This window comes from Hordeum vulgare, chromosome 6H (assembly GCF_904849725.1).
Source record: "Hordeum vulgare subsp. vulgare chromosome 6H, MorexV3_pseudomolecules_assembly, whole genome shotgun sequence".
In the NCBI taxonomy this organism is placed as follows: domain Eukaryota; kingdom Viridiplantae; phylum Streptophyta; class Magnoliopsida; order Poales; family Poaceae; genus Hordeum; species Hordeum vulgare.
Genome location: NC_058523.1, coordinates 493438458 through 493462042, shown reverse-complemented (window position 1 = coordinate 493462042; position 23585 = coordinate 493438458).

Here is a 23585-nt window from a genome sequence, read left to right as displayed (position 1 = left end):
GTTTTGAATGGACCGACTGTATCTAATCCCCACACTGCGAACGGCCAAACAAGAGGGATTGTCTTCAGCGTAGACGCTGGCTTGTGGGACTTGTTCGAATAGAACTGACAGCCTTCGCATCAGTCGATCATATCCTTTGCCATTTCATTCGCCTGCAACCAAAAGAAGCCAGCTCTGAATGCTTTGGCGACGATTGCTCTTGAGGAGGCATGATGGCCGCAAGTTCCCGAGTGAATTTCTTCCAGGATTAACTGTCCCTCTTCAGGGGAGATGCATCGTTGAAGGACTCCTGAAACACTTTCCTTGTACAACTGGCCATCAATGACGGTGAAGGACTTCGACCTGCGGACGATCTGCCTCGCTTGGACTTCGTCCTCTGGTAATTCTTGCCTCAGGATGTATGCAATCAACGGCACAGTCCAATCGGGGATGATAGCAAGAATCTCCATGATCAAATCAACCACAGCGGGGACCTCGACTTCAGTCGGATCTGTTGAACTCTTCGGTTGTACCGGTTTCTCTGTAAAAGGGTCTTCTTTTATCGAAGGGAGATGTAGGTGCTCGAGGCAGACATCACTCGGGACTGGTCTCCGAGTGGATCCGAGTTTTGCCAACTCATCAGCTGCTTGGTTCTTCAGTCGCGGAACATGGTGAAGTTCCACACCTTCAAACTTCTTCTCGAGCTTCCTTACTGCGTTGCAGTATGCAGTCATGGTGGGGTTCCTGACATCCCACTCCTTCATCACTTGATTAACCACCAAATCTGAATCGACATAGACCATCAGGCGACGGACGCCGAGTGTGATGGCCATGCGCAATCCATAAAGGAGAGCTTCATACTCTGCCTCATTGTTGGAAGAATCGAAATGTATCTGCAACACATACTTAAGCTTATCACTTTTTGGCGATATGATCACTACGCCAGCGCCGGAGCCATTCAGCATCTTGGACCCATCAAAGAACATAGTCCAATGAGCCGAGTAGATGTGAGTCGGTTGCTGTTGTTCTACCCATTCTGCTATGAAGTCAGCCAGAGCTTGAGACTTTATAGCCTTCTTGGCTTCAAACTTGATGTCGCAGTATAACATCTCCATATCCCACTTCGCCACTCGGCCTCATGCGTCTCGATTGTGGAGGATTTCCGACAACGGAGCATCAGAAACGACAAACACCGAGCGGTCTTGGAAATAGTGAGCCACCTTCTTTGCAGTCATGTAGATCCCATAAATAAGCTTTTGATAATGGGGATACCTCTGCTTGGAAGGAGTCAGGACTTCGGAGACATAATATACTGGCCGCTGAACCTTGTATGCTTTGCCTTCTTCTTCACGTTCGACTGTGAGAACAGTGCTGACGACATGATTTGTAGCCGCGATGTACAGAAGAAGGGGTTCTTTACTGAGCGGGGCAGTAAGAACCGGCTGGGTGGAATGCAGGGCTTTGAGGTCGTCGAATGCAATCTGGGCTTCGTGTGTCCACTCGAAAGTATCTGATTTCTTCATGAGTCGGTACAGAGGTAACGCCTTCTCGCCAAGTCAAGCAATAAACCTGCTCAAAGCCGTTGGGCAACCTGTGAGCCTTTGAACATCATGTATTCTGACCGGCCGCTCCATTCGGACGATGGTCCCGATCTTTTTGGGGTTGACATCGATTCCTCGTTTGGAAACGAAGAAACCGAGTAACTTTCCGCTGGGAACACCGAATGAACACTTGGCAGGGTTGAGCTTGATATCGTACCTACGAAGGTTGGCGAATGTTTCTGCCAAGTCAGTCAGCAGGTCGGAACCTTTGCGTGACTTGACTACGATATCGTCCATATATGCCTCCACATTTCGACCGATCTGGTCAAGGAGGCATTTCTCGATCATGCGCATAAAAGTTGTTCCAGCATTCTTCAAACCGAATGGCATAGTGATGTAGCAGAAACACCTGAATGGGGTGATGAAGGCTGTTTTTAATTCATCCGGACCATACAGACGGATCTGATGATAGCCCGAATAGGCATCAAGGAATGATAAATGCTCGCAACCTGCAGTCGAATCGACAATTTGATCAATGCGGGGGAGCGGGCAATGATCTTTCGTGCAGACCTTATTGAGATGCTTGAAGTCGATGCACATATGAAGGGACTTGTCCTTCTTGGGCACCATGACAACATTGGCGAGCCACTCGGAGTGGTGTACCTCGCGAATGAAGTTGGCTGCCAAAAGTTTAGCCACCTCCTCTCCGATTGGCTTCCTTTTGTGTGCGGCGGACCGACGCAGGCGTTCTCGGACGGGCCGAGCGGTAGGATCCACATGCAGTCGGTGCTCAGCCACCTCCCTGGGTACACCTGGCATGTCAGCGGGCTTCCATGCGAAAATGTCCCAGTTCTCACGGAGGAATTGGATGAGCTCGGCTTCCTATTTTGGATCAAGGGTGGTGGAGATGTTCGTTGGGGCGGCGGTGTCATCCGTCGGGTGGATGCTGACTTTCTTCGTGTCGCCCGCTGACTGGAATGCGGACTCCGAAGCTGGCTTCTTCGAACGCATCAAGTCAGCGGGGTCGGCCGTCTTCTTGTACTCATCCAACTTGAGGATAGCCATCTGCTGATCGGCAATCCGCGACCCCTGCTGCAGACACTCTTCGGCCCGCTGCCGATTGCCTGTGATGGTGATCACACCTTTGGGACCCGGCATCTTCAGCTTCAAATACACGTAACATGGACGGGCCATGAAACGTGCATACGCCGGACGGCCCAGAATTGCATGGAATGCACTCTGGAAGTCCACCACCTCGAATGTCAGCTTTTCCTTGCGGAAGTTCTTGTCGGAGCCAAAAACGACGTCCAACGCGATCTGGCCGAGTCACTTGGCCTTTCGTCCTCGGACGACTCCATGGAACTGCATGCTGCTCTCGCTAAGTTTGGACATCGGAATGCCCATCCCCTTGAGAGTGTCAGCGTACATGATGTTCAAGCCGTTGCCGCCCTCCATGAGGACTTTGCGCAGTCAGACTCCTTCCACCATCGGGTCGACTACCAGAGCCTGCCTCCTGGGTGGGCACGTGTGCCGGATGATCCGACTGATCAAAGGTGATCGCAGTCTGAGACCATTTGAGGAACGTGGGGTTGGTCGGGGTGGCCATGTTCACCTCCCTATTCACCAGCTTCAGTCGACTCTTGCTTTCCACGTCAGCAAAAATCATCAATGTTGCGTGGACTTGGGGGAACGGATCCTCCTTGTCCTCATCATCCTGCTCGTTGTCCTTTTCACTCGGCTGCCCATCGCCGAACCCTTGGATCAGGAGGTGACATTGCCGAGTGGTGTGCTTCGGGAATATGGCGTTGCCTTCTTCATCCATCTTCGTGTGGATTGGACATGGCTGATCCAGGATGGAGTTCCCAAACTGCTTCTTCTTGGGGGTGTACTAAGCTTTCCCCTTGCCCTTGAACTTGGCATTTGTAACGGGAGCTGCCTCTGTTGGAATTATGCCCTAGAGGCAATAATAAATATAGTTATTATTATAATTCCTGTATCAAGATAATCGTTTATTATCCATGCTATAATTGTATTGAATGAAGACTCATTTACATGTGTGGATACATAGACAAAACACTGTCCCTAGCAAGCCTCTAGTTGGCTAGCGAGTTGATCAAAGATAGTCAGTGTCTTCTGATTATGAACAAAGTGTTGTTGCTTGATAACTGGATCACGTCATTAGGAGAATCACGTGATGGACTAGACCCAAACTAATAGACGTAGCATGTTGATCGTGTCATTTTGTTGCTACTGTTTTCTACGTGTCAAGTATTTGTTCCTATGACCATGAGATCATATAAGTCACTAACACCGGAGGAATACTTTGTGTGTATCAAACGTCGCAACGTAACTGGGTGACTATAAAGATGCTCTACAGGTATCTCTGAAGGTGTTCGTTGAGTTAGTATGGATCAAGACTGGGATTTGTCACTCCGTGTGACAGAGAGGTATCTCGGGGCCCACTCGGTAATACAACATCACACACAAGCCTTGCAAGCAATGTAACTTAGTGTAAGTTGCGGGATCTTGTATTACGAAACGAGTAAAGAGACTTGCCGGTAAACGAGATTGAAATAGGTATGCGGATACTGACGATCGAATCTCGGGCAAGTAACATACCGAAGGATAAAGGGAATGACATACGGGATTATATGAATCCTTGGCACTGAGGTTCAAACGATAAGATCTTCGTAGAATATGTAGGATCCAATATGGGCATCCAGGTCCCGCTATTGGATATTGACCGAGGAGTCTCTCGGGTCATGTCTACATAGTTCTCGAACCCGTAGGGTCTGCACACTTAAGGTTCGATGTTGTTTTATGCGTATTTGAGTTATATGGTTGGTTACCGAATGTTGTTCGAAGTCCCGGATGAGCTCACGGACGTCACGAGAGTTTCCGGAATGGTCCGGAAACGAAGATTGATATACAGGATGATCTTATTTGATTACCGGAAGGTTTTCGGAGTTACCGGGAATTTACCGGGAATGACGAATGGGTTCCGGGAGTTCACCGGAGGGGGCAACCCACTCCGGGGAAGCCCATAGTCCTTGAGGGTGGCGCACCAGCCCTTAGTGGGCTGGTGGGACAGCCCAAAAAGGGCCCTATGCACATTGGAAGAAAAATCAAAGAGAAAGAAAAAAAAAGGAGGTGGGAAGGGAAGGAAGGACTCCCACCCACCAAACCAAGTCCAACTCGGTTAGGGGGGGGGAGACCTTCCCCCCTTGGCTCGGCCGACCCCCTTGGGGCTCATTGAGCCCCAAGGCAAGGTCCCCTCTCTCCCACCTATATATACGGAGGTTTTAGGGCTGATTTGAGACGACTTTTCCACGGCAGCCCGACCACATACCTCCACGGTTTTACCTCTAGATCGCGTTTCTGCGGAGCTCGGGCGGAGCCCTGCTGAGACAAGGTCATCACCAACCTCCGGAGCGCCGTCACGCTGCCGGAGAACTCTTCTACCTCTCCGTCTCTCTTGCTGGATCAAGAAGGCCGAGATCATCGTCGAGTTGTACGTGTGCTGAACGCGGAGGTGCCGTCCGTTCGGTACTAGATCATGGGACTGATCGCGGGATTGTTCGCGGGGCGGATCGAGGGACGTGAGGACGTTCCACTACATCAACCGCGTTCACTAACGCTTCTGCTGTACAGTCTACAAGGGTACGTAGATCACCCATCCCCTCTCGTAGATGGACATAACCATGATAGGTCTTCGTGCGCGTCGGAAATTTTTTGTTTCCCATGCGACGTTCCCCAACAGTGGCATCATGAGCTAGGTTCATGCGTAGATGTCTTCTCGAGTAGAACACAAAAGTTTTTGTGGGCGGTGATGTACGTTTTGCTGCCCTCCTTAGTCTTTTCTTGATTCCGCGGTATTGTTGGATTGAAGCGGCTTGGCCGACATTACTCGTACGCTTACGAGAGACTGGTTTCATCGCTACGAGTAACCCCGTTGCTCAAAGATGACTGGCAAGTGTCGGTTTCTCCAACTTTAGTTGAATCGGATTTGACCGAGGAGGTCCTTGGATGAGGTTAAATAGCAACTCATATATCTCCGTTGTGGTGTTTGCGGAAGTAAGATGCGATCCTACTAGATACCCATGGTCACCACGTAAAACATGCAACAACAAAATTAGAGGACGTCTAACTTGTTTTTGCAGGGTATGCTTGTGATGTGATATGGCCAATGATGTGATGTGATATATTGGATGTATGAGATGATCCTGTTGTAATAGATAATATCGACTTGCACGTCGATGGTACGGCAACCGGCAGGAGCCATAGGGTTGTCTTTATACTAATGTTTGTGCTTGCAGATGCGTTTACTATTTTGCTAGGATGTAGCTTTAGTAGTAATAGCATGAGTAGCACGACAACCTCGATGGCAACACGCTGATGGAGATCATGGTGTGGCGCCGGTGACAAGAAGATCGTGCCGGTGCTTTTGGTGATGGAGATCAAGAAGCACATGATGATGGCCATATCATGTCACTTATGAATTGCATGTGATGTTAATCCTTTTATGCACCTTATTTTGCTTAGAACGATGGTAGCATTATGAGGTGATCTCTCACTAAAATTTCAAGACGAAATTGTGTTCTCCCCGACTGTGCAACATTGCTACAGTTCGTCGTTTCGAGACACCACGTGATGATCGGGTGTGATAGACTCAACGTTCACATACAACGGGTGCAAAACAGTTGCGCTCGTGGAACACTCGGGTTAAGCTTGACGAGCCTAGCATGTGCAGACATGGCCTCGGAACACATGAGACCGAAAGGTCGATCATGAATCATATAGATGATATGATTAGCATAGGGATGCTTACCACTGAAACTATACTCAACTCACGTGATGATCGGACTTGAGCTAGTGTAAGTGGATCATGAACCACTCAAATGACTAGAGAGATGTACTTTTTGAGTGGGAGTTTAGCGAATAATTTGATTAAGTTAAACTCTAATTATCTTGAACATAGTCTAAGTCCACTTTGAATATATTTGTGTTGTAGATCATGGCTCACGCGACAGTCACCCTGAATTTTAATACGTTCCTAGAGAAAGCTAAGTTGAAAGATGATGGAAGCAACTTTGTAGACTGGGCTCGTAATCTTAAGCTAATCTTACAAGCTGGGAAGAAGGATTATGTCCTTAATGCTGCGCTAGGAGATGAACCACCCGCTACGGCTGATCAGGATGTTAAGAACGCTTGGTTAGCACGTAAGGAGGACTACTCAGTAGTTCAATGTGCAGTCTTGTATGGCTTAGAACCGGGACTTCAACGTCGCTTTGAGCGTCATGGAGCATTTGAGATGTTCCAGGAGTTGAAGTTTATCTTTCAGAAGAACACCCGGATCGAGAGGTATGAGACTTCTGATAAATTCTATGCTTGCAAGATGGAGGAAAACTCGTCTGTCAGTGAACATGTGCTCAAAATGTCTGGGTACTCAAACCGTCTAGCTGAGCTGGGGATTGAACTCCCGCAAGAGGCTATCACTGACAGAATCCTTCAATCACTGCCACCAAGCTATAAAGGCTTTGTGTTGAACTACAACATGCAAGGGATGAACAAGTCTCCCGGCGAGTTGTTTGCGATGCTGAAAGTCGCAGAGTCTGAACTCCGTAAAGAGCATCAAGTGTTGATGGTGAATAAGACCACTAGTTTCAAGAGAAACGGCAAAGGCAAGAAGGTAATTCAAAGAAGAGCGGCAAGCCTGTTGCCAATCCGACGAAGAAACCCAAAGCTGGACCTAAGCCTGAAACAGAGTGTTACTATTGCAAGGGTATGGGTCACTGGAAGCGCAATTGCCCCAAGTATCTGGCAGATAAGAAGGCGGCCAAAGAAAAATCAGGTATATTTGATATACATGTTATCGATGTGTACTTAACCGGCTCTCGTAATAGTGCATGGGTATTCGATACCGGTTCTGTTGCTCATATTTGCAACTCGAAACAGGAACTGCGGAATAGACGAAGGCTGGCGAAAGATGATGTGACGATGCGCGTAGGAAATGTTTCCAAGGTTGATGCAATCACCGTCGGCACAGTTTCACTTTAGTTACCATCAGGATTAGTTATGAACTTAAATCATTGTTATTTAGTGCCTGCGTTGAGCATGAACATTATATCTGGATCTTGTTTATTGCGAGATGCTTACTCTTTTAAGTCAGAGAATAATGGTTGTTCTATTTCTATGAGTAACATCTTTTATGGTCAGGCACCCAATGTGAGAGGATTGTTCATATTGAATCTTGATAGCGATACACACATACATAACATTGAGACCAAAAGAATTAGAGTTAACAATGATAGCGCCATATTTTTGTGGCACTGCCGCTTAGGTCATATTGGTGTAAAGCGCATGAAGAAACTCCATGTTGATGGACTTTTGGAGTCCTTGACTTTGATTCACTTGACACGTGCGAACCATGCCTCATGGGCAAGATGACTAAGATTCCGTTCTCCGGAACAATGGAGCGTGCAAGTGACTTGTTGGAAATCATACATACCGATGTGTGTGGTCCGATGAGCGTGGAGGCACGCGGCGGATATCGTTATTTTCTCACCTTCACTGACGATTTGAGTAGATATGGTTATGTCTACTTGATGAAGCACAAGTATGAAACATTTGAAAAGTTCAAGCAATTTCAGAGTGAAGTTGAAAATCATCGTAACAAGAAGATCAAGTTCCTACGGTCTGATCGTGGGGGTGAATATCTGAGTTTCGAGTTCGGTGCTCACTTAAAACAATGTGGAATTGTTTCACAGTTGACACCGCCTGGAACACGACAGCGTAATGGTGTGTCTGAACATCGTAATCATACTTTATTAGAGACGGTGCGATCTATGATGTCTCTTACCGATTTGCCGTTATCATTTTGGGGTTATGCATTAGAAACAGCTGCATTCACTTTAAATAGGGCACCATCAAAATCCGTTGAGACGACACCATACGAACTGTGGTATGGCAAAAGGCCAAAGTTGTCGTTTCTTAAAGTTTGGGGATGTGATGCTTATGTAAAAAGCTTCAGCCTGAAAAGCTGGAACCCAAAGCAGAAAAGTGTGTCTTCATAGGTTACCCAAAAGAGACAGTTGGGTACACCTTCTATCTCAAATCCGAGGGCAAAGTGTTTGTTGCTAAAAACGGAGCTTTTCTCGAGAAGGAGTTTCTCTCGAGAGAATTGAGTGGGAGGAAGATAGAACTTGACGAGGTAGGTTCCAAAGTAATCCAGGAGTGGATCACTGGACGGCGGTCAAGAATATCCTGAAGTACCTGAAAAGGACTAAGGAGATGTTTTTCGTATATGAAGGTGACGAAGAGCTCGCCGTAAAAGGTTACGTCGATGCAAGTTTTGACACAGATCCAGACGACTCTAAGTCGCAAACCGGATACGTATTTATTCTTAATGGGGGTGCGGTAAGCTGGTGCAGTTCCAAGCAAAGCGTCGTAGCAGATTCTACATGTGAAGCGGAGTACATGGCTGCCTCGGAGGCGGCTAAGGAGGGTGTCTGGATGAAGCAATTCATGACGGATCTTGGAGTGGTGCCAAGCGCACTGAATCCAATAACCTTGTTCTGTGACAACACGGGTGCCATTGCCTTAGCAAAGGAACCACGGTTTCACAAGAAGTCCAGACACATCAAACGACGCTTCAACCTCATCCGCGACTACGTCGAAGGGGAGGACGTGAATATATGCAAAGTGCACACGGATCTGAAAGTAGCAGACCCGCTGACTAAACCTCTTCCACGGCCAAAGCATGATCAACACCAGAACTGTATGGGTGTTAGACTTATTACAATGTAATTCGCATGATGATGTGAGCGCTAGATTATTGACTCTAGTGCAAGTGGGAGACTGTTGGAATTATGCCCTAGAGGCAATAATAAATATAGTTATTATTATAATTCCTGTATCAAGATAATCGTTTATTATCCATGCTATAATTGTATTGAATGAAGACTCATTTACATGTGTGGATACATAGACAAAACACTGTCCCTAGCAAGCCTCTAGTTGGCTAGCCAGTTGATCAAAGATAGTCAGTGTCTTCTGATTATGAACAAGGTGTTGTTGCTTGATAACTGGATCACGTCATTAGGAGAATCACGTGATGGACTAGACCCAAACTAATAGACGTAGCATGTTGATCGTGTCATTTTGTTGCTACTATTTTCTGCGTGTCAAGTATTTGTTCCTGTGACCATGAGCTCATATAACTCACTAACACCGGAGGAATACTTTGTGTGTATCAAATGTCGCAACGTAACTGGGTGACTATAAAGATGCTCTACAGGTATCTCCGAAGGTGTTCGTTGAGTTAGTATGGATCAAGACTGGGATTTGTCAGTCCGTGTGACGGAGAGGTATCTCGGGGCCCACTCGGTAATACAACATCACACACAAGCCTTGCAAGCAATGTAACTTAGTGTAAGTTGCGGGATCTTGTATTACGAAACGAGTAAAGAGACTTGCCGGTAAACGAGATTGAAATAGGTATGCGGATACTGACGATCGAATCTCGGGCAAGTAACATACCGAAGGACAAAGGGAATGACATACGGGATTATATGAATCCTTGGCACTGAGGTTCAAACGATAAGATCTTCGTAGAATATGTAGGATCCAATATGGGCATCCAGGTCCCGCTATTGGATATTGACCGAGGAGTCTCTCAGGTCATGTCTACATAGTTCTCGAACCCGCACTGTCTGCACACTTAAGGTTCGACATTGTTTTATGCGTATTTGAGTTATATGGTTGGTTACCGAATGTTGTTCGGAGTCCCGGATGAGATCACGGACATCACGAGGGTTCCCGGAATGGTTCGGAAACGAAGATTGATATATAGGATGACCTCATTTGATTATCGGAAGGTTTTCGGAGTTACCGGGAATGACGAATGGGTTCCGGGAGTTCACCGGAGGGGGCAACCCACCCCGGGGAAGCCCATAAGCCTTGAGGGTGGCGCACCAGCCCTTAGTGGGCTGGTGGGACAGCCCAAAAAGGGCCCTATGCACATTGGAAGAAAAATCAAAGAGAAAGAAAAAAAAGAAGGAGGTGGGAAGGGAAGGAAGGACACCCACCCACCAAACCAAGTCCAACTCGGTTTGGGGGGGAGACCTTCCCCCCTTGGCTCTGTCGACTCCCTTGGGGCTCCTTGAGCCCCAAGGCAAGGTCCCCTCTCTCCCACCTATATATACGGAGGTTTTAGGGCTGATTTGAGACGACTTTTCCACGGCAGCCCGACCACATACCACCACGGTTTTTCCTCTAGATCGCGTTTGTGCGGAGCTCGGGCGGATCCCTGCTGAGACAAGGTCATCACCAACCTACGGAGCGCCGTCACGCTGCCGGAGAACTCTTCTACCTCTCCGTCTCTCTTGCTGGATCAAGAAGGTCGAGATCATCGTCGAGCTGTATGTGTGTTGAACGCGGAGGTGTCGTCCGTTCGGTACTAGATCGTGGGACTGATCGCGGGATTGTTCGCGGGGCGGATCGAGGGACGTCAGGACGTTCCACTACATCAACCGCGTTCACTAACGCTTCTGCTATACGGTCTACAAGGGTACGTAGATCACTCATCCCCTCTCGTAGATGGACATCACCATGATAGGTCTTCGTGCGCGTAGGAAATTTTTTGTTTCCCATGCGATGTTCCCCAACAGCCTCTGCCTGTGCAGTGGACGGAGCTTTCTGCTTTTGCTTCCTATTGCTATTCCCATCTCCGTCGGCGACTGCCTTGTGCTTGCCTCTACGTATGCGGTCCTCTTCTTCGCCATTTGCATAGCGTGCGGCTATCTCCATCATCTTGCTCATGGAGATGTCGCATGTCCGACCGAACTTCACGTACAGATCTCTGTACCGCACGCCTGCCTTGAATGCGCAGACTGCTTGATGCTCTGTGACGTTCTCCACCGTGTGGTAGAGGGTCGTCCAGCACTAGATGAAATCACGCAGGGGCTCATTCTGCTTCGGGATGCAGTGCTGGAGCTCCACGAGACCAGCAGGGCGTTTGCACATGCCCTCCAAGGTCCTGATGAACACTCGGGACAGATCTGCCCAGCTGTAGATGCTTGATGGAGCCAACTGATTCAGCCACGCTCGTGCCGAGCCGTCGAGAATCAGGGGGAGATGTTTCATGGCGACCTGGTCATCTCCGCCACCGATCTGGACCGCCACTCGGTAGTCGTCCAGCCACGTTTCTGGCTTGGATTCTCCTGTGAACTTGCTGATCCCCGTCGCCAATTGGAAGTTGGGAGGGATGTTAGCTGAATGGATGGCCCGACTGAAGCACTCGGGGCCAGAGACGATGGTCCTGCTTCCACTCGGACGGTCTCTATCGTGACCATCACGGTGGGCTCGACTCCTGTCGACCTTCCTCTGGGCGATGTACCCTCTAGCGTCGGGCCTTGGATCATACGTGTCACCGTCTGAATGCTGATCATCATGATGTCGGGGCCCGTAAGGCCCACCCCGCGGAGGGGTGCATGAACAGCGATGATCTTGGGGATTCGTGGAACGGCTGCCTCCTCTGCGTCGCTAATGAGAGTGGGGGCTGTAAACCGACCGATGCGTGTTCGCGTGAACAGAACTGTTGTGGATCCTGTTGTGCGACTGGGAGACCGCCGAATTCTGCTGTTGCGCCGTGTGCAACAGGGCACGGATCTTCTCGATCCCTCTACCAGCCTCCGAATCAGTCGGTTGGAGGGAATCGGCTATCTTGGCAGCGACAGCCAGGTTGAGGACGGGTGTACGGAACACCTCGACGTTGCTCTGACGAGTGCGTCGACTGGCAGAACGATGGTGTTGACAGCGAGCGCCGGACTATTTGCCGACCTCGTGCTCGTTTCGGCCAGTCCGGTGGGGACTTTCATGGCAATTTGCCATGAGAACTTCGGCTGCAGGCCCGCGACCCAAGTACTCGGAAGGTAACTCAGTTGGAACAGAGTCCAAGCACTGGGACGGCGGCGCGACCACAACCGACTCGAGGACCGCCACTTGAGAGGACGCGTTCTGGCACGCCTTGGCGTGTCGCACCGAATGTTGGAGTCGCGGACGGCGGGACCGCTTGTTGCGGCGCGTGACGGGGGCGAAGGTCGACACCGGGGCCGACTGCTCGAGAAGAAGGACGCCGCGGGACCGGCACGGAAGTGCGTAGCCCCGCGACTGGGAGCGCCTCGACGTCGAGAGACGCATCCCGAAGCCATGCCGAATCGTTGACGATGAAGGAGAGTGCGCCGAAGAGGATCTCCCGACCCATGCATAAATCTCTGCCGGACGACATGATGAAAAGATGAAGCTGCAAACTCGCCGGAAGTCACTTAGATGCCTGCCCCACGGTGGGCGCCAACTGTCGTGGGTATAAGTCTGACAGTAGATGTGTAGGGTACGAAAGGATGGGCAGAGCCTTAGCTACGGCGAGGTTGTATGAGTTCAGGCCCCTCTGCGACGGAGGTAAAAGCCCTATGTCTCACTGCTCTTGGGAGCTTAGTGTCGAGTGGAATATAGGATTACAGTAAATGCCAACCCCTGCACCAGTGGGGAAGGGCGACTTATATAGAGTGCGCTGCCCTTCACAACGGCCCGATGGACAGGGGTGGAGTAGTGGCGAATAAATGCCTATGTTACAGGTAACGTATGCCTTAAATGCTAATAATGGTGTATGAAAACGTATGACCGTTGCCCTCCTGGGAGGTTACGATGTAAAGAGTGGAATTCAGTCGGTACGATAAATATGCTCCGAATGCTCGTCACCGACTGGATGATGGGGGGTCCTTAGTTCAGTTGGAACTGTCTAAGGGCCTTTCCCTCTATGAAGGGTAGTCCTTGGGTAGGAGCTATAGGGCAGGCCTATGACCCTACCCTGGGACTATAACCCCATCAGTAGCAAAACATATAACAATGTCACCCAAAAGATCATGGAGCAAGCATAAATTACAGATACGTTTGGGACGTATCAACATCCCCAAGCTTAATTCCTGCTCGTCCTCGAGTAGGTAAATGATAACACAATAATTTATGTGGTGACATGCTAACAGACAAATAAGAACTTCAAAGTAAAGCAAGTAAGATATGCAATTCAAGTCAAGACAATAACAAGCAAGAGTCTATATCTAGTATTGAAATTAGCAAAGTAAGAACATAAAGGTGCAAGAGCTCTCGCTGTGCGTGACTCGAATGTCTCCAAATGGTGTTTGCGTGCAAGAAGTGGGAGATGTGTTTAGAGCGTAAAATATATTTCTTAATTGAGAACTCAATCTACTAAACCTCACACTTGGTCTCCTTCGGAATCTTATTTTGACTCATCCCCAGACCACTAGTCAGGGACAAGTCAAAATGATCATCTCCCTTTCGACTTTGAGCACTCATGCAATGGATGAGCGTAAGCAAGATATGTTGGCACTTAGGATGGAAAATAGAATAATGATGGAGAAGGAAGACAAAAAGGTGTGAAAGGCTCACATCAATGAGGACAACCATAGGCGAGAGAAAGCCAAATGATAGATATGATGTGAGGAGTAGGGACTGCCATGCGACGGATGCACATATGAGCTAAGGTAAGCTCTCCAATGGAACTAGTGGGGGTGCATCCAACTTGATTGCTCATGAAGACCTAGAGCTCATTTGAGGAGGCTCATCATTGGAATATACAAGCCAAGTTCTATAGTGTAAGGGTCCCCACATAGTTATGCATGAATGATAATCTCTATGGAGTACAAATATAACAATGGAGTACGGGTGTGGATCTTTCAAAATGAATAGTAGTGTTGCCCCCTTCTCTCTTTTCTTTTTTTTTGTGTGTGGCTTCTTTGGCTCTTTCTATTTATCTCTCATTTGTCCTCTTTGGGATCTTTCCCTCACTTAAGGGCAACACTCTATGTTTCAAAAGAATAAAAAGAAGATCATCACACTTTATAAAAAGTACTCCGGGAGGGCTTCGCCAAGCACCGTGGGAGAGGAGAAAGAGGAGAAGAAGGGTTGTGCCGAGAGAGAGATTTCGTGTGTCTCAAGTCAGCCAAAACCTCCACTATATATAGGGGGAGAGGGAGGGGGGCCCCTTTAGGGATCCCACCCCAAAGGGTGCGGCAGGCCCATCTAGGGCTGGTGGTGGCGGCCAGGGCAAGAGAGAGGGGGGTGGCGCACCCCAGATAGGCCTTAGGCCCACCTGCACTAGGGTTTCCCCCCCCCCCCCTTGCCTCTCTTGTGGTGCCTTGGGCCTAGGTGGGAGGCGCACCAGCCCACTCTGGGCTAGTTCCCTTCCATATTTTGGCCCATGCTAGCCTTTGGGGCTGGTGGCCCCTCCCGGTGGACCCCCGAAACCCTTTCGGTGGTCCCGGTACATTACCGGTGTCGCCCGAAACAATTCCGACGACCAAATCCTCACTTCCTATATATAATTCTTTACCTCCGGATCATTCCGGAGCTCCTCATAACGTCCGGGATCTCATCCGGGACTCCGAACAACCTTCGGTAACCTCGTATAACAATTCCCTATAACCCTAGCGTCATCGAACCTTAACTGTGTAGACCCTACGGGTTCGGGAGGCATCAGACATGAGCGAGACACCTCTCCGGCCAATAACCATCAGCGGGGTCTGGATACCCATGGTGGCTCCCACATGTTCCACGATGATCTCTGATACGTCCATTTTGCATCATGCTTTCATGTTGATATTTATCGCTTTCTGGACTGTTATATTACTTTGTCGTACCATACTTATGCTTTTTCTCTCTTGTTTTGCAAGGTTTATTTGAAGAGGGAGAATACCGGCAGCTGGAATTCTGGACTGGAAAAGGAGCAAGTCTGAGTCCTCTATTCTGTGCAACTCCAAATGCCCTGAAAATCAACGTGGAATTTTTTGGGAATATATAAAAATACTGGGCGAAAGAAGTGCCACAGGGGAGCTACCAGGGGCCCACAAGCCTAGTAGTCGCCGCTTGCCCCCCTGGCCGCGGCTACAGGGCTTGTGGGCGCCGTGGAGGCCCACTGGCCCCCCTCTTCTGCTATATGAAGGGTTTCGTCCGGGAAAAAATCGGTGTGGAGCTTCTTCGTGGATTCTCCGCCGCCACAAGGCGGAACTTGAGCCGAACCAATCTAGAGCTCCGGCACGACGATCCTGCCGGTGAAACTTCCCTCCCGGAGGGGGAAATCGTCGCCATCGTCATCACCAACACTCCTCTCGTCGGAGGGCAGTCATCTCTGTCAACATCTTCATCAGCACCATCTCCTCTACAAACTCTAGTTCATCTCTTGTAACCAATCTCCGTCTCGCGACTCCGATTGGTACTTGTAAGGTTGCTAGTAGTGTTGATTACTCTTTGTAGTTAATGCTAGTTGGATTACTTGGTGGAAGAGTTTATGTTCAGATCCTTGATGCTACTCATTACACCTCTGATCATGATTATGATAATGCTTTGTGAGTAGTTACTTTTGTTCCTGAGGACATGGGATAAGTCACATGCTGATAATAGTCGTGTGAATTTGGTATTTGTTCGGTATTTTGATATGCTGTATGTTTCCTTTTCCTCTAGTGGTTTTATGTGAACGCCGACTACATAACACTTCACCATATTTGGGCCTAGAGGAAGGCATTGGGGAGTAGTAAGTAGATGATGGGTTGCTAGAGTGACAGAAGCTTAAACCCGAGTCTATGTGTTGCTTCATAAGGGGCTGATTTGGATCCACTAGTTTAATGCTATGGTTAGACGTTGTCTTAATTCTTCTTTCGTAGTTGCGGATGCTTGTGAGAGGGGTTAATCATAAGTGGGATGCTTGTCCAAGTAAGGGCAGTACCCAAGCGCCAATCCACCCACATATCAAACTATCAAAGTAACGAACGCGAATCATATAAATATGATGAAACTAGCATGACAGAAATTCCCGTGTGTCCTCGGGAGCGTTTTTCCTCCTATAAGACTTTGTTCACGATTGTACCTTGCTACAAAAGGGATTGGGACACTTTGCTGCACCGTTGCTACTACTTGTTACTTGTTACTTTTCACCTGCTACGTTTCACCTCACTATACCATCGCTTGTTACCGCTACTTTCAGTTCTTGCAGTTATTACCTTGCTGAAAACTGTTTATCACAGGCTTTTGCTCCTCATTGGGTTCGACACTCTTACTTATCGAAAGGACTATGATTGATCCCCTATACTTGTGGGTCATCAAGACTCTTTTCTGGAGCCGTTGCCGGGGACGGAAGCACCTTTGGTAAGTGGAATTTGGTAAGGAAACATTTATATACTGTGCTGAAATTTATTGTCACTTGTCACTATGGAAACTGTTCCTTTGAGGAATTTGTTCGGGGTATCTTCACCACGAACGGAAGCACGAGGAGTTGCTCCTCAACCTGAGGTACCTACTGAAAATGTCTTTTATGAAATTCCTTCGGGTATGCTTGAGAAGCTGCTGGCTAATCCTTTTACACGAGATGGATCTTCACATCGAGACTTGCATCTAATATATGTAGATGAACTTTGTGGTTTATTTAAGCTTGCAGGTTTGCCCGAGGATGAGGAAAAGAAGAAAGTCTTTCCTTTATCTTTGAAGGATAAGGTGTTGACATGGTATAGGCTATGTGATGATGCTGGATCATGGGACTACAATCGGTTGAAATTAGAATTTCATCAAAAGTTTTATCCTATGCATTTAGTACATCGTGATCGGAATTATATTTATAACTTTTGGCCTCGTGACAGGGAAAGCATAGCTCAAGCTTGGGGGAGGCTTAAATCAATGCTATATTCATGCCCCAATCATGAGCTCTCGAGAGAAATTATCACTCAAAACTTTTATGCTCGGCTTTCTCATGATGATCGTACCATGCTTGACACTTCTTGTACCGGTTCTTTTATGAAGAAGGATATTGACCACAAGTGGAATTTATTGGAAAGAATCAAACGTAACTCTGAAGATTGGGAGCTTGAGGAAGGTAAGGAGTCAGGTATGAATTTCCAGTTTGATTGCATTAAATCTTTTGTTGAAACAAACACTTCTAGAGATTTTAGCTCTAAGTATGGACTTGACTCTGAGATAGTAGCTTCTCTATGTGAATCTTTTGCTGCTCATGTTGATCTTCCCAAACAGAAGTGGTTTAAGTATCATCTCCTGTATAAGTCAACATAGTTAAACCCAATCTAGTTGAAGAGAAAGTCATTGCCTTTAGTGATCCTATTGTTCCTTGTGCCTACGCTGAGAACCCACCTTACCCTGCTAGGAAAAAGGATTGTTCTAAAGCTCCAACTATGATACGTAGGGGTTACATTAGACCACTTGCACCCCTGAGGAAATTAGAGTTGAACCTAGTGTTGTTATTATCAAAGATATCTTAGCCGAAGACATAGACGGGCATGTTATCAAATTCTATGAGGACTCCTCTAGAATTGCTAAACCTCACGCGAAAGACAAATACGGACCTGTAGTTGGCCTGCGCGTTGTTTCTGTCAAGATAGGAGATCACTGTTATCATGGTTTATGTGATATGGGTGCTAGTGTTAGTGCAATACCCCGGTCCCTATATGATGAAATCAAAGATGAGATTGCACCTTCTGAGTTAGAACCCATTGATGTCACTATTACGCTAGCTAATAGAGACACTATCTGCCATGTGGGAATTGTGCGTGATGTAGAAGTTTTGTGTGGTAAGACGAAGTACCCTACTGATTTCCTCGTCCTTGCTACTACACAAGATAGCTTTTGTCCCATAATATTTGGTAGACCATTTCTCAACACTGTCAATGATCATATTGATTGCATTAAACAAATTGTCATTGTTGGTTTCGAGGGTGTGTCTCATGAATTTAACTTCTGCAAGTTTGGAAGACAAGCCCATGAAAAAGAGTCATCTGGTAGGGATGAAATCATTGCTCTTGCCTCTATTGTCGTACCTCCTATGGATCCTTTAGAGCAATATCTGCTTGAGCATGAAAATGATATGCATATGGATGAAAGAGATGAGATAGATAAAATTGTTTTAGAACAATATCCTATTCTCAAGAATAATCTACCTGTTGAACTGCTTGGGGATCCTCCCCCACCAAAGGGTGATCCTGTGTTCGAGCTAAAACAGTTACCAAATACCCTTAAGTATGCCTATCTTGATGAGAAGGAGATATATCCTGTTATTATTAGTTCTCACCTCTCGAATCACGAAGAGAAGAAGTTATTAAAAACTTTGAGGAAGCACCGTGCGGCTATTGGATATACTCTTGATGATCTTAAGGGTATTAGTCCCACTCTATGTCAGCACAAGATTAAAACCGATCCTGATTCTAAGCCAGTTGTTGATCGTCAACGGAGATTAAATCCTAGGATGAAAGAGGTCGTGAGAAAGGAAATATAAAAGCTTCTGGAAGCAGGAATCATTTATCCCGTTGCTCATAGTGATTGGGTAAGTCCAGTACATTGCGTACCCAAGAAGAGAGGTATCACCGTCGTTCCTAATGATAAGAATGAACAAATCCCACACAGGATTATTACTGGCTATAGGATGGTGACAGACTTCCGAAAACTGAACAAGGCAACCAGGAAAGACCATTATCCGTTGTTGTTTATCGACCAAATGCTAGAAAGGCTATCTAAACACACACACTTCTGCTTTCTAGATGGTTATTCAGGTTTCTCGCAAATACCTGTTGCACAATCTGATCAAGAGAAAACCACTTTCACCTGCCCCTTCGGTACCGTTGCTTATAGATGTATGCCTTTTGGCTTATGCAATGCACCTGCCACCTTTCAAAGATGTATGATGGCAATATTCTCTGACTTTTGTGAAAAGATTGTTGAGCTTTTCATGGATGATTTCTCCGTTTACGGTTCTTCCTTTGACGATTGCCTTAGCAACCTTGATCGAGTCTTACAGAGATGCAAAGATACCAATCTCGTCTTGAACTGGGAGAAGTGCCACTTCATGGTTAATGAAGGCATCATCTTAGGACACAAAATCTCTGAGAAAGGCATTGAAGTTGATAAGGCTAAGGTTGATGCAATTGAGAAAATGCCTTGCCCCACAAATATCAGAGGTATACGAAGTTTCCTAGGTCATGCTAGTTTCTATAGAAGGTTCATTAAAGACTTCTCTAAGATTTATAAGCCTCTTACCAACCTCTTGCAGAAGGATGTTCCTTTTGTTTTTGATGAAGATTGTGAGGAAGCTTTCGAAATACTTAAGAAGGCCTTGATAACGGCACCTATTGTTCAACCACCTGATTGGAACTTGCCCTTTGAAATCATGTGCGATGCTAGTGATTATGCTTTTGGTGTTGTTCTAGGACAAAGAGTTGACAAGAAGTTGAATGTCATTCACTACGCTAGTAAAACTCTAGACAGTGCCCAAAGAAACTATGCCACTACGGAAAAGGAGTTTTTAGCAGTCTGTTTGCATGTGAAAAGTTCAGATCTTATATAGTTGACTCCAAAGTCACTATTCACTCTGATCATGCTGCTATTAAGTACCTTATGGAGAAGAAGGACGCTAAGCCTAGGCTAATCAGATGGGTTCTCCTGCTACAGGAATTTGATTTGCACGTTGTTGACCGAAAGGGTGCTGATAACCCTATAGCAGATAACTTGTCCACGCTAGAGAATGTCCTTGATGACCCACGACCTATTGATGACAGCTTTCCTGATGAGCAATTGAATGTCATCCGCACTTCACATAGTGCACCGTGGTATGCTGATTACGCAAACTATATCGTAGCCAAATACATACCACCCAGTTTCACCTACCAGCAAAAGAAGAAATTCTTCTTTGATTTGAGACACTACTTTTGGGATGATCCTCACCTTTATAAGGAAGGAGTGGATGGTGTTATTAAACGTTGTGTGCCTGATCATCAACAGGGACAGATCCTGCAGAAGTCATTCCGAAGCCTAGGAGGACACCATGCTGGAGATAGAACTGCTCATAAGGTATTGCAATAAGGTTTCTATTGTCCCACTCTCTTCAAGGATGCCCGTAAGTTTGTCTTGTCTTGTGACGAATGCCAAAGAATAGGGAACATCAGTAAGCGTCAGGAAATGTCTATGAACTATTCACTTGTCATTCAACCATTTGACATTTTGGGCTTTGATTATATGGGACCCTTCCCGAGTTCCAATGGGTATACTCACACCTTAGTTGCTGTTGATTACGTCACTAAGTGGGTAGAAGCTATCCTCACTAGAAATTTTGATCACCACACCTCTATTAAGATGCTTAAAGAAGTCATTTTCCCAAGATTTGGAGTCCCTAGATATCTGATGACCGATGGCGGTTCACACTTCATTCATGGTGTTTTCCGCAAGATGCTCGCTAAGTATGATGTCAACCATAGAGTTGCATCTCCTTATCATTCTCAGTCTAGTGGTCAAGTGGAGTTGAGTAATAGGGAGATCAAATTGATCTTACAAAATACTGTCAATAGATCTCGAAAGAATTGGTCTAGCAAACTTTATGATGCACTATGGTCTTATAGGACTGCTTATAAGAATCCCATGGGCATGTCGCCGTATAAAATGGTTTACGGTAAGGCGTGTCATTTACCTCTTGAGCTGGAACACAAAGCTTATTGGGCAATCAAAGAGCTCAACTTCGATTTCAAACTTGCCGGTGAGAAGCGGTTGTTTGATATCAGCTCATTAGATGAATGGAGGGCCCAGTCATATGAGAATGCCAAGTTGTTCAAGGAAAAGGTTAAGAGATGGCACGATAAAAGTATACAAAAACGAGAGTCCAATGTAGGTGATTATGTCCTGCTATACAATTATTGCTTAAGATTCTTCGCAGGCAAGCTCTCTCTAAATGGGAAGGTCCTTACGTTGTCGAGGAAGTATATCGTTCGGGTGCCATCAAAATAAATAACACGGAAGGTAATTTTCCTAGAGTGGTAAATGGGCAAAGAATCAAGCATTATATCTCTGGTACTCCCATAAATGTTGAGACCAATATCATCAATATCATAACTCCAGAGGAGTAAATAAGGGATGTTTATCAGCCTGTTTCAGACTCTGAAAACGAAGAGGTATGTGTTTCGGTAAGTAATTGGACTCCGAAACTTTTCCAGTAGGAAATTTTCTCCGTTTTAGAATTTTTGGAAAAATAGAAAAATAAAAAGCAGTCGGGTGAGTGCACGAGGCGGCCACAAGCTTGGTAGCCTCCGCCTGCCCCCCTGGCCGTGGCTACAGGGCTTGTGGGCACCTCGTGTGCCTCTCGGACTCCGTTTTCTTGTGGAGCACCCCTTCTGGTCCAGAAAAAATCGTTATATATACGCCCGAGGGTTTTGATCTCCGTATCACGCAGTTTTCCTCTGTTTTCGTTTCGAGCCTGTTTTCTGCCGCAGATCTAGGTCAAGATGTCTTCTCAGGATTCAGAGGGGGAGAGCTATGTGGCTGATTACCTTGCTAACCCCAAGGTCTATGGGGACTTGGAACCATATGGCTGGACCACTGACGAGGAAGAGGACTATGATCCCAAGGGAAAGGAACAAACGAGTTCCGATGAAGAGGAGGCTCCTCTACCTCAACCTGGACGCAATCATGTGGAGTTCAAGAAGTCAAGCCTCCCTGACCAAAGGAAGAAGCCTAAGACCTTGTTTATCCCTTCTCGTTTCTTGCAGGAGACTAAGCAGGAACTTTGCCATAGAGTGTTGAAGCTTGAGGAGGAAAATGACGATCTGAGGGAGCAGAACTTTATGCTCAAGTGGAAATTAGACAAGCTCAAGACTGCTTCAACAACACCACCACCATCACCACCAAAGGAAGACAACTAAGCATTGGTATGGGCAATCCCCTTGGCTTTTGCCAAGCTTGGGGTAGTTGCCCTGGTATCGTATCACTTTTATATCTTTTGCTTTTACCTTTGTTTTAGTTCTTTCCTTTTCAGTTTTTACTTTCTACTCTTAGTGGAATAAGTCTTTAGTGTTTAGTTTGAGTCTTTCGCCTTGTGTCTCCCTCGATGTATTCGAGCTTGCGTGCTATATAATAAAGAGTATCTTAGTCAAGGGCTTTGTTTTGTGTCGTGATCAAAAGTATGAAAAGAATGATAGCATGAAAGATCATGAGATGATCCTATGGAAAGTGATAGCTTCACATATAACAAGTATGATGATTGAAACTTGTTGAGAATAGACCAACATAGACCCCAGTCATTGTTGCAATTAATAAGAAGTAATAAGGAAACAGAGGTTCACATATAAATATATCATCTTAGACACTTTTTACAATTGTGAGCACTCACCAAACTATTACTTGCTTAGAAGTAGATGTTGGACAAGGAAGACAACATAATGAATTGTGTTTGCTTGGTTCCAAACAATGTTATATGATTAGAGATCCCTTAGCATGTGATGATTTCTTCCACCTCATATTAGCCAAAACTCCCGCACCAAGTAGAGATACTACTTGTGCATCCATAAACCTTCAACCAAGTTTTGCCATGAGAGTCCACCATACCTGCCTATGGATTGAACAAGATCCCTCAAGTAAGTTGTCATCGATGCAAGCAATAAAAATTGCTCTCTAATATGTATGGTCTATTAGTGTGTGGAAAATAAGCTTTATACGAACCTGTGATGAGGAAGACATAAAAGCGACAGACTGCATAATAAAGTTCTTTATCACAGGAGGCAATATAAAGTGACGTTCCTCCGCACCAAGAGGACACACATCCAAACCTCAAAAGTGCATGACAACCTCTGCTTCCCTCTGCGAAGGGCCTATCTTGTACCTTTACTTTTTGCCCTTGAAAGAGTCATGGTGATCTTCACCAATTCCCTCTTTTGCCTTCGTCTTGGCTGCCGTCATATGCTTGGGAAAGATTTATATTCATATATCAACTTGGAGATGAGTACTTATGCTTTATTATTGTTGACTTTACCCTTGAGGTAAATGGTTGGGAGGCAAAATTATAAGCCCCTATCTTTCTCTCTGTCCAACTGAAACTTTGATAGCATGAGTACCACGTGAGTTGTAACAATTGTGGAAAACAAAAGAGATGATTGAGTATGTGGATTTGTTTTACAAGCTCCTATTTGACTCTTTTTGATGATATGATAAATTGCAATTGCTTCAATGACTATGGAC